This window comes from Mustela nivalis (genome assembly GCF_964662115.1).
Source record: "Mustela nivalis genome assembly, chromosome: X".
Lineage (NCBI taxonomy): Eukaryota > Metazoa > Chordata > Mammalia > Carnivora > Mustelidae > Mustela > Mustela nivalis.
In genome coordinates this window covers 52250953-52263817 of record NC_139040.1, presented here as the reverse complement: position 1 = coordinate 52263817, position 12865 = coordinate 52250953, and the positions used below count along the sequence as shown (strand labels likewise).

The following is a 12865-nucleotide window of genomic DNA, read 5'->3' as shown; positions in this document are numbered from 1 at the left end:
CAACAGACATAAGAAAACATACTCAACATGCTTTATCAGGGAAATTCAAATCAAAACTACAAAGAGCTATCACCTCACATCAGTCAGAATGGCTAAAATTAACAACATGGGAAATGACAGGTGCTGGTCAGGATGCAGAGAAAGGGGAACCCTCTTAAACTGTTGGTGGGAATGCAAACTGATGCAACTACTGTGGAAACCAGTATGGAGGTTCATCAAAAAGTTAAAAATAAAGCTACCCAATGACCCAACAATTGCACTACTAGATATTGACCCAAAGGATAAAAAAATGCTCATTCAAAGGGATACAGGTACTCTGATGTTTATAACAACATAATCAACAACAGCCTGATTATGGAAAGAGCACAAATGTCCATCCACTGATGAATTGATAAAGAAGATATGGTATGTATCTTCTTCATAGGTAGTTAGATAGATAGATAGAATAGAGTATTTCTCAGCCATAAAAATGAATGAAATAGTGTCATTTGCAACTACATGTATATACATAGATATTATTATACTGAGCAAAATAAATCAGAGATTAATAAATATCATATAATTTCACTCATATGTGCAATGTAAGAAACAAAGCAGATGAACATATAAGAAAAAAAAAAGCAAGCCAAGAAACAGAAATTTAACTATACAGAACAAACTGAGGGTTGTTAAAGGGGAGTTGGGTGGGGAGACAGGTTAAATGGGTGACTTGTTGTGGATGGCACTTTCAGTCATGAGCACCAGGTGTTGTATGTAAGTGATGAATCACTAAATTCTACAACTGAAACTAATATTACATTGTATGTTAATTGGAATTTAAATAAAAATGTAAAAGAAACACAATTTTATGTTAATTTTATCTCAAAACTGGAAAAGATAATCAAATGTAAATTTCTTAAAATAATTAAATTAAACATTTTATTTTTTGTAACACTGTTTCTTTAAGAGTGAAGATTTTTCACTATTCCTAAACTGTAAACAATGTGAGACTGAAATATAAAATTAAATACTTTATTGATCACATATCACAGTGAAAAGTTTCTAAGTTTTCTTCTTGTCAATATACAATCAAAGCATAGCATTTAAGTAAAACTAAATTCCTTATTAGGCAAATATTTTTGCATATGCTGCCTTCCCTTTATCTTTGTGTGCCTTTCATCATTTCTACCTGGAGAGCTTTATCTTCTGGTGCTATCTCCTGGCTTTTTTAAAGATCAGTCAATTCTTGATCCTATTCTTTTTTAAAAAAATTTTATTATTGTTATTTTTAAGTTAACATGTAATTATTGTTTCAGGGCTACAGGTCTGTGATTCATCAGTCTTAAACAACACCCAGTGTTCATCACAACACATAGCCTCACCAGTGTCCATCAACCAGTGACCCCATCTTCTCAAACCCTCTCCCCTCCGGCAACCCTCAGTTTATTTCCTAAGATTAAGAGTCTCTTATGGTTTGTCTCCCTCTCTGAATTCGTCCTGGTTCTTCTTCTTCTTTTTCTTTTTTCTTTCTTCATCTATGATCCTCTGCCTTGTTTCTCGAAATCCGAGTATCAGTGAGATCATATGATAATTGTCTTCTCTGACTAATTTATTTTGCTTAGCATAATACCCTCTGGTACCTATGTATATATACCACATCCCTTTCCATTCATCTGTCAATGGACATCTGGGATTTTTCCATATTTCCATAGTTTAGCTATTGTGGACACTGCTGCTATAAACATTGGGATTCAGGTGCTCCTTTGGATCATTACATTGTATCTCTGGGGTAAATACCTAGTAGTGAAATGGCTAGATCATAGGGTAGGTCTATTTTCAACTTTTTGAGGAACTTCTATACTGCTTTCCAGAGTGGCTGCAAAACTTTTTATTCCGAAAAACACTGTGGGAGCATACCCCTTTCTCTGCATACTCCCCAACATCTGTCATTTCCTGACTTTTTAATTTTAACCATTCTGTGTGAGTAGCAAAGACATTTAAGAATCAATGCAACAGGCCCCTCCCCAGAAGATAAGCAAGAACATCCAAATAAGAACAAGTTTACCAATTAATGAGAACTACAAAACTACAGCAGTAGGGGAATACGCCACATAGAATCATGGCTTTCTTCCCAAGAGTCTTAAGTCTTTCTACTTTAATTGTTTTTGTTTTTTCTCTTAATTTAAAAAAAAAATTCTTCACCGTCTCTGACTTCCCATGAGAAACTGTGGACTCTGAGAAACAAACTGAAGGTGTTGGATGTGATGGGGATGGGGAGATTGGTGAGCCTGGTGGTGGGTATTAAGGAGGATATGTATTGCATGGAGCACTAGGTGTGGTGCATAAACAATGAATTTTGGAACACACACAAAAACATACCAGAATACACCCAAAACTAGTGTATGGCTCTGTTCTATTCTTCCCCCTATCATATTATGTTTTCTCTTTTTGTTTTTGATTTTTTTTTTGTTTTTTTAAAGTCTTTTTAAATTTTCACCTTTATAGTTAAATTGTATCCTCTCAATGTATTTAATTTTATTTTGGTATATACACATTTTTCTTTCTTTACAATTTTGAGATGTGCCTTTCTCTAACAAACCAACCAAAGTACACTCAGGAGATAGGGTATTGCTCTGTTCTGTTCACTGGTTATTTCCTTTCCTTCTTTGTAGTTCTTGCTATTTCTTTCTCTTTTGATTTTTTCTTGTTTTTATTAATTTCCATTTTTACAGTTACATTCTATCCTTTCATTGTATTTAATTTTATTTTTGTACATATACAAGTTTTTCTTTCTTTACAGTTTTGGGATCTAGTTTTCTGAAAAAACAGACCAAAGTACACACAGAATCCAGTGTTTCTTTCTATTGGGCTCACCTGTCTGATTCTATTCTCCCCCTGCCCCCTGTTTTGGATCTCTTCTGATTTGTTTAATGTGTATTTTTCTTGTGTCATTGTTGCCCTTTTAGTGTTCTGTTCTCACATACATCTCTTCTTCCCCTAGACAAAATGACAAGATGGAAAAACTTACCTCAAAAAAGAGAACAAGAGGCAGTACTGACTTCCAGGGACTTAATTAATACAAACATTAAGAAGATGTCAGAACTGGAGTTCAGAATAATGATTATAAAGATACTAGCTGGGCTTGAAAAAAGCACAGAAAACACTAGAGAATCTCCTTTGGAGAAATAAAAGAACTAAGATCTATCCAAGTTGAAATAAAAAAGGCTATTAATGAGGTGCAGTAAAAAACGGAGGCTCTAACTGCTCAGATAAGTGAGGCAGAAGAGAGAATTAGTGATACAGTTGACCAAATGATAGAGAATAAAGAAGCTGAGAAAAAGAGAGTTAAGCAACTACTAGTTCATGAAGGAAGAATTTGCATGATATGATATCATACAGTAAAACAATATTAAAATAATTGGGTTCCCATAAGAAGAAAGAGAGAGGCAGAAGGTATATTGGAGCAGGTTATAGCAGAGAACTATCTTAATATTGGGAAGGAAACAGGTATCAAAATCCAGGAGACAGAGAGAACCCCCCTCAAAATCAATAAAAATACGTCAACAATCCGACATCTAATAGTGAAACTTACAAGTCTCAGAGACAAAGAGTAAATACTAAAAGCAGCTCAAGACAAGAGGTCTGTAACCTACAATGGTAGAAACATTAGATTGGCAGCAAAAGCATCCATAGAGACCTGTCAGGCCAGAAAGGACTCTATGATATATTCAGTTTACTAAATGAGAAAAATATGCAGCCAAGAATACTTTAGGGGCACCTCGGTGGGTCATTTGGTTAAGCAACTGCCTTTGGCTCAGGTCATGATCCCAGCATCCTGGAATTGAGCCCCATGTCAGGCTCCTTACTTAACAGAGAGTTTACTTCTCCCTCTCACTCTGCCTGATACTCTGCCTGTTTATGCTCTGTCTCTCTCTTTCATCAAATAACTAAATAATTTTTTAAAAGAATACTTTATCCAGCTAGGTTATCACTGGGCATTAAAGAGGGCACGTATTGCATGGAGCACTAGGTGTGGTGCATAAACAAACTTGGAACACTGAAAATATAAACTTAAATTTAAAAAATAGGAGAGATAAAAAAGTTTTCAGGACAAACAGAAACTAAACGAAATTGTGATCACCAAACCAACCCTACAAGAAATATTAAAAGGGGTCATCTAAGCAAAGAGAGAGCCCAAAAGTAACATAGATCAGAAAGGAAAAGTGACAATATACAGTAACTGTCACCTTACAGGTAATACAATGGCACTACAGTCATAAGTCTAAATAGTACCGTGAATGTAAATGGGCTAAGTGCTCCAATCAAAAGACACAGGTATCAGACTAGATAAAAAAAAAAAAAAAAAAAAAAAAACAAGACCAATTAATACACTGCTTGCAAGAGGCTCATTTTACACCCAAAGACACCTTCAGGTTTAAAGTGAGGGGGGAAAACCATTTATCACGCTGATGGACATCAGAAGAAAGCTGGGGTGTCAATCCTTGTATCAGACAAATTAGAATTTAAACCAAAGACTGTAATAAGAGATGAAAAAGGACAATATATCATAATTAATTAAAGGGTCTATCTAATAAGAATATATAAGAATTATAAATATTTATGCCACTAACATGGGAGTAGCCAATTATATGAGCCAATTAATAACAAAATCAAAGAAACACATTGATAATGGTACAATAATAGTAAGGGACTTTAATATTCCCCATCACTGCAATGAACAGATCATCTAAACAGAAGATCAAGAAGGAAATATGGACTTTTAATGACACTCTGACCCAGATGGACCTCACAGATATATTTAGAACATTCCATCCAAAAGCAATAGAATACTCATTCTTCTTAAGTGCACATGGGACATTCTCCAGAATAGATCACATCCTGGGTCACAAATCAGGTCTCAAATGGTACCAAAAAAATGGGGTCATCCCCTGCATATTTTTGGACCACAGTGTTTTGAAATTGTAACTCAATCACAGGAAGAAAGTGGGAAAGAACTCAAATACATATGAGGGGTTGAGATGGCAGAGGAATAGGGGACCCTATTTCAACTGGTTCCCTGAATTGAGCTGCATATCTACCAGAACACTATGAACACCTATGAAATCAGCCTGAGATGTAAGATTATACTTGTCTGGATTTCTACAGGGACAGAGGATCATCAGTCGAGAGGGTAAAACTTGCCTGGTTAGTGATTGATATTTTCAGCTATACAACCACAACTCAACAGAATTAAAAGGAGCAGGAACTCCCAAAAAAGAAAATACCCAGAGACAATGACCTCTCTAGCAGATCTAATGGATATGGATGTAAGCAAGATGTCAAAAATAGACTTCAGGGTAGCACTTATGAAGAAAACAATCAGGCTGGAGAAAACTATTAATGGAAACTTAGATTCATTAAGGGCAGAAGTGAAAGCAGATCTGGCAGAACTTAAAAATTCTATCAATGAGATACAAACTAATTTAGATATTCTAACAGTTAGGGTAAATGAGGCAGAAGAATGAATTAGTGATCTTGAAGAAAAACTGATAGAAAAGAAGCAGGAGGGGGCCTGTATCAAACAGTTTAAAATCCATGAAAATAGAATTAGAGAAATAAATGATGCCATGAAACATTCCAATGTCAGAATTATTGGGATACTTGAGGGGGTAGAGGGAGAAAGAGAGAAAGGACTAGAATATATATTTGACCAAATTGTAGCCAAGAACTTCCCTAATCTGAGGACTTAAACAAGTAATCCTATCCTAGAGGCACAGAGGATACCCTCCAAGATCAATGAGGGAAGATAAACCCCCAAGCATGTAATAGTAAAACTCATAAATCTTAGAAACACAGAAACCATTTTAAGGGCTCCCCAAACCAGGCAAAGACATCATCAAAAAGGAGAATTTCAGCACAATATCCCTGATGAATATGGATGTCAACATTCTTGAAAAGATCCTAGCTAATAGGATCCAACAGGACTTTAAAAGCATTCTCCCTTTTGATCGGGTGAGGGTTATCCCTGGGATGCAATGGTGGTTTAACATTCATGAATCAATAAATGTGACAAAACATATAAATTAGAGAAGAAACAAGAACCACCATGTCCTCTCAATCAATGCTGAAAATGCATTTAACAAAATGCAGCATCCTTTTGTGATTAGAACTTTTCAGAGTATAAGAATAGAGGGAACACTCCTCAACTTCATAAGATCCATCTATAAGAAACCCACAGCAAATATCATTCTCAATGGGCAAAAACTGAGAGACTTCCCATTGAGATCAGGAACATGACAAAGATGCCCAATCTCACCACTATTTTTCAACATAGGACTAGAAGTCCTAGGAACAGAAATCAAATAACAAAAAGGAATAAAAAGCATTCACACTGGCAAAGAATAAGTCAGACTCTCTCCACAGACTTTATGTGGAAGACTCTCTCCACAGATGACATAATATTTCATGTGGAAAACCCAAAAGTTTCCACCTTTGTATTACTAGAATTCATACAACAATTCAGTAATGTGGCAGAATACAAAATCAGTGCACAGAAATCAGTTGCTTTCTTATACACTAACAATGAAACTGTAGAAAGAGAAATTAGAGAATTGATTCCATTTATAATAAAATCAAAACTGATGAGATACCTTGGAATAAACCTAACCAACAAGGTAAAGGATCTATACAGCATGAACTACAAAACACTCATGAAAAAACTGAAGACAAAAAATGGAAGAACATTCCATGCTCATGGATCAGAAGAATAAACATTGTTAAAATGTCCATGCTGCCCAGAGCAATCTCTACTTTCAGCACCATCCCAATTTTTAAAATGGCATTTAAAAAATATTTTATTTATTTCTTTGACACAGAGATATCACAAGTAGGCAGAGAGGCAGGAAGAGAGAGGTGTGGAGGAAGCAGGCACCCCGCCAAGCAGAGAGTCTTATATCGGGCTCAATCTCAGGAGACTGAGATGATGACTTAAGCCAAAGGTAAGGGCTTAACCCAGTGAGCCACTCAGGTGCCCCCAAAGTGACATTTTGTAAAAATTGTTTTAAATGCTGGAACAAACATTCCTAAAATTTGTATGGAAGCAGAAAAGAACCTGAATCACCAAGGAAATGTTGAAAAAGAGTAACAAAGCTGGATGCATCACGTTGCCTGATTACAAGCTATATGACAAAGCTACATTTAGCAAGACACAAGGTCCTGGCACAAAAACACACACAGACCAGTGGAACAGAATGGAGAGCCAGAGTATGGACTCTCAACTGTATGGTCAACTAATCTTTGAGAAAGCAGAAAAAAATATCCAATAAAAGAATGAAAGTCTCTTCAATAATTGGTGCTGGGAAAATTGGACAGCTATATATAGAATGAAACTGGACCATTCTCTTACACCATACACAAAGACAAATTCTAAGTGCATGAAAGACCTCAATATGAAACAGGAATCCATCAAAACCTTAGAAGAGAACATAGGAAGTAACCTCTTCCACATCAGCCACAACCACTTCTTTCAAGACACGTCTCCAAAGGCAAGGGAAACAAAACCAAATATGAAATTTTGGGACTTCATCAAGATCCAGAGCTTCTGCACAGCAAAGGAAACAGTCAACAAAACAGAGGCAACCCATGGGATGGGAGTAGATATTTGCAAATGACACTACAGAGAAAAGGCTGATGTATAAGGATCTCTTCAAACTCAACACCCCAAAAACATAATCAAGTCAAAAAAATGAGCAGCAGACATGAGCAGACACTTCTTCAAAGGAGACATACAAAAGGATAACAAACGCAAGAAAAACTGTTCATCAACATTAGCCACCATGGAAATTCAAATCAAAACCACATTGAGATACAAATTTAAAGCAGTTAGAATGGTAAAAATCGACAAGTCAGGAAACAACAAACGTTGGAGAATTTGTGGGGGAAGTTGAACCCTCTTACACTGTTGGTGGGAATGATAATTGATGTAGCCACTTTGGAAACGGTGTGGTGGATTCTCTAAAAATGAAAACTGATGCTACCCTATGACGCAGCAATTGTGCTACTGGGAATTTATCCCCAAAGATACAGATGTGGTGAAAAGAAGAGACTTATGAACCCCAAAGTTCATAGTAGCATTGTTCACAGTAGCCAAAATGTGGAAAGAGACAGGATGTCCTTCAACAGACAAATGGATAACAAAGATGTGGTCCTTATACACAATGGAATATTACTCATCTATCAAAAAGATGACTACCCAAATTTTGCATTGTCATATTTGGGACTGGAGGAGATTATGCTAAATGAAGTAAGTCAAGCAGGGAAAGTCATTTGTCATATGTTTTTGCTTAGTTGTGGAACATAGGTAATAGCATGGAGGACATTAGGAAAGGGGAAAATTACAGGGGACAGTTGTGACACTTCGATTGAAGATGTGCTTGGGAACAGTCTCAGAGAATAGACTGGGTGTGGTGCATAAACAATGAATTCTGGAACATTGAAAAGAAATAAAAAAAAATAAAAATAAAACAAAAGAAGCATCCTACTAAATAATGAATGGGTCAACCAGGAAATTTTTAAAAAAATAATGAAAAATAATCATGACAATACAGACAAAAGGTTGATATCCAGGATGTATAAAGAACTCCTGAAACTCAACACACACAAAACAGATAATTATATCAAAAAATGGGCAGAAGATATGAACAGACACTTCTCCAATGAAGACATACAAATGGCTATCAGACACATGAAAAAGTGTTCATCGTTACTAGCCATCAGGGAGATTCAAATTAAAACCACATTGAGATATCACCTTACACCTGTTAGAACGGCCAAAATTAGTAAGACAGGAAACAACATGTGTTGGAGGGGATGTGGAGAAAGGGGAACCCTCTTACACTGTAGGTGGGAATGCCAGTTGGTGCAGCCACTTTGGAAAACAGTGTGGAGATTCCTCAATAAATGAAAAATAGAGCTTCCCTATCACCCTGCCATTGCACTACTGGGTATTTATCCCAAAGATACAGATGTAGTGAAAAGAAGAGCCATCTGTACCCCAATGTTTATAGCAGCAATGGCCATGGTTGCCAAACTGTGGAAATAACCAAGATGTCCTTCAATGGATGAATGGATAAGGAAGATGTGGTCCATATACTCTATGGAGTATTATGCCTCCATCAGAAAGTCTGAATGCCCAACTTTTGTAGCAATAGGGACAGGGCTGGAAGAGATTATGCTGAGTGGAATAAGTCAAGCAGAGAGAGTCAATTATCATATGGTTTCACTTATTTGTGGAGCATAACAAATATCATGGAGGACAAGGGGAGTTAGGAGAAGGGAGTTGGGGGGAATTGGAAGAGGAGGTGAACCATGAGAGACTATGGACTCTGAAAAACAATCTGAGGCTTTGGAAGAGGCAGGGGGTGGGAGGTTGGGGAAATCAGGTGGTGGGTATTAGAGAGGGCACGGATTGCATGGAGCACTGGGTGTGTTGCAAAAACAATGAATACTCTTATGCTGAAAATAAATAAATAAATAAATACACAGATCCCCCCCTGGGGGGGGGGAATCATGATCCTATTCTTTTAATACTTGCCATCCTTGAGTTTATGGTACAATGTTTTGGTATTTGATGGGTCTGTTTCAAGTGCCTCCAAACAACTATCAATTGCTGCCTGCCAATTTGACATCTTCTGTTAATTAGCTCCAATATTTGGCACACAGCTTAGAGCTATAGGTTGTAGCTTCAATCCATCTGCTTTCCTAATAACAGCCTTTGAATCTTCTACATATCTTAAAGGTTTTGTATATTTTTTTATTAGTATCTCCCAGTTCTGGGATTTGAAAAAAAATATATTTCCAATTTTTTAAAGTCTTCTCTTATTAGCAAAATTTTATCTACATATTTTAAGTATATATCTGCTTCTTCAAATAAATCTGGGTGACTGTCACCAGAACCATCATTTGGGAATATACCCCAATGATCTCCCTCCTTTAGTTTTTTGCATTCTGTAATAACACATATTTTGGCGGGTTTTTCACCTTTCACTTCTGCATTTTCCAGTATCCTTGCCACACCCATTTTTAAAATTACTTGACCAAATACCGTATTTCTCCCCTCCAAATGAGGATTTGGAACTGTTGATAAAGTACTAAGAATCACTTGTGTTGCAGCTTGCATTTGCCATGCTCTATAAACCTTGGTCATGCTTATAATAGGAATGTTCATCTTCAAAATTTTCACTATAAATACTTTCTCCACCTTTACCATTTTGATTTGAGAAATCTCCACCTGAACCATAAATTTCTTAATAATTCATTGGAAAGGGCATCCTTTGAAATGGAGAGTTTTCCCAGTGGTGGGTCCAGTGGAATTTTCTCTTGTACCCTAGATATGAAAATTTCCTTCAGTTTTGGGTACAATATCTGAAAATAATTCTAAGGCAATTAAACCGACTCATTCCCTACTGATGTCCATGTCAAAGAAGACTCAGCAATTACTGTGGTTGGAAGGCTTAGTCTGGGGGAGAATTGTGACACTTCAATTGAAGATGTGCTTGGGAAAAGTCTCAGAGAACCTCTTGGGCACACTGCAGCTCAACCCAAGTGGCTTTCTCTTAAAAAATATCTTATTTTATTTTATTTAAAGATTAGATTTACTTTTTTTTTTTTTTCAGAGAGGGGAGGCACAAGCAGGGAGAATGGCAGTCAGATGGAGAAGCAGGCTCCTTGCTGAACAAGGAGCCCAATATGGGACTTGGTCTGAGGACACTGGAATCATGACCTGAGCCAAAGGCAGATGTTTAACCAACCGAGATACCCAGGCATCTTAAAATAAAATATTTTAAATAAAAAAAAAATAAATGAATCATTTCATTTTTAAGGCACTTTCTTCACATAATTTTCAAAATAGGAGAGAGAACAAAATATAGAGTAAGCTTTGAGATAACAATATGTGGTAATTAGATTTGTTCCTTTTGCATTCATTTAGGATGTATTGGTAAATGTGATGTTTGAAGGCTTTTATTCTTGTTTTGGTTGTGTTGATTTTTTGTTACTTAATTGGTTACTGTGGATATAATCTATTCTATCAAATTACTTTTAACTAATATATCCTTTTATACTTGTCCATTTATTCCAAATGCTGTCCTTTTAGTATAATTTTTTCCCCCATAATTACTCCCTTGCTCCTAATTTACTTGTGGAAAACATACTTGCTGGGGATGCAAGGACCTCTGCTATATTGCCAGCACTTCATTCTTATAATTTGGACTAATATGGCTGGTTCATAAGCTATATAGTAGAAAATAATGATCTTGTTCTACTCAAGAGGAAGGTGGGAAATGCAGCTTTTTTTTTTTTTTACTATTATTTCATCTTTCTTCTGATCTTTGAAGCATTTTTTTAAATCCAATAATGCTTCATAAAGAAGTATTTCTACAAAAAATCATCTAAAATGCTTTTTGGAAAAGTTATTCTTGACTAATAATTTCATTAGTAAACTCTGCTTAGCTTTCTTATATTCTAAGGGTTTCAGTTCCTGACCAAAATGTTTTGGTAGATTTTTTTTTCAAGCAAAATAATTTTTCAACAAATTAAAAGTCTTGGTGGTGAAAAGATTGGAGGTAATTGTTTTAGTTCTTTGAGCTTTAAACACTCAAATTCTGGCAGCATAACTTGGAAGTGGTCAGTCACAATTTTAGGAAGTGTGTTTACAACCACCATTGTAATGGTATTATACATTGTTGTAGTAGGCATCAGTTTTCTACCCGTTTTGAAAACAAGAAAACTAAGACATAGTACAATGCAAATGAGTTCCTAAAGGTCAACTAATATGTTGCAAAGAATTAAAATTCAAATTCCAGTTTTATAAGTAAAAAATCTTTTCATGCTACTATAGCTTGCTGTCCCCCACAAAAGTTTTGGCTCTGAATTTGCTTTGTTAAATTTGTCTGGCTCTCATCACTTAGGTAGTATGTTTAGGATCCTGGGACAGAGAATTGAAAACAGTGTTTCTCTGTTAAAATAATTGAATTTTCTCATCTACATATAGGGATAGGGAAAATAGTGGTGTTTTATAGTTTTCATTAAGAAATTTGAGGGGAATCAAGATGGCAGAGAAGTAGCAGGCTGAGACTACTTCAGCTAGCAGGAGATCAGCTAGATAGCTTATCTAAAGATTGCAAACACCTACAAATCCATCGGCAGATTGAAGAGAAGAAGAACAGCAATTCTAGAAACAGTAAAACAACCACTTTCTGAAAGGTAGGACTGGCGGAGAAGTGAATCCAAGGAGACGGGAAGAGAGACCCTGGGGGGAGGGGCCGGCTCCCGGCAAGTGGCGGAGCAATGGAGCAAAAAATCAGGACTTTTAAAAGTCTGTTCCACTGAGGGATATCGATCCAGAGGCTAAACCGGGGTGAAGGCCACACGGGGTCAGAGTGGCCTAAAGTCCTGCAGGGTCACAGAAGGATCAGGGGTGTCTGAGGGTCGCAGAGCTTACAGGTATTAGAACGGGGAAGCCGGCTACAGAGACAGAGCCGACAGTGAGATCACAGCTGGGGGTTACCTTGAACCAGTCGCAGGCCCCGTGAGCTCAGAGCGCTGCCGGAGGTCAGGCAGATGGGAGTTACTGGGCGCTGTTCTCTTACAGTGCCTGAGGAGTGGGGCCCCGGGCTCTCGGCTCCTCCAGGCCAGAGACCAGGAGACCGCCATTTGTATTCCTGTCCTCCAGAACTCTAAGGAAAACGCTCAGGGAACAAAAGCTCCTGAAAGCAAACCCGAGTGGATTACTCAGCCTGGCCCCTGGTAAGGGTGGTACAATTCCACCTGGGGCAAAGACACGTGAGAATCACTACAACAGGCCCCTCCCCCAGAAGATCAACAAGAA

At 37.0% G+C, this 12865-nt stretch overlaps 1 pseudogene across 1 annotated transcript in view; it reads right to left on the bottom strand.

The window, feature by feature from the left end:
* Positions 1 to 9552: 9552 nt before the first annotated feature.
* The window catches only part of LOC309856599 (peptidyl-prolyl cis-trans isomerase D pseudogene), a 154430-nt pseudogene continuing 151117 nt past the window's right edge, over positions 9553 to 12865 (bottom strand). The window contains exon 3 of the transcript in view: positions 9553 to 10495. The product of the transcript in view is annotated as a peptidyl-prolyl cis-trans isomerase D pseudogene (transcript). The remainder of the gene's footprint in view (positions 10496 to 12865) is intronic.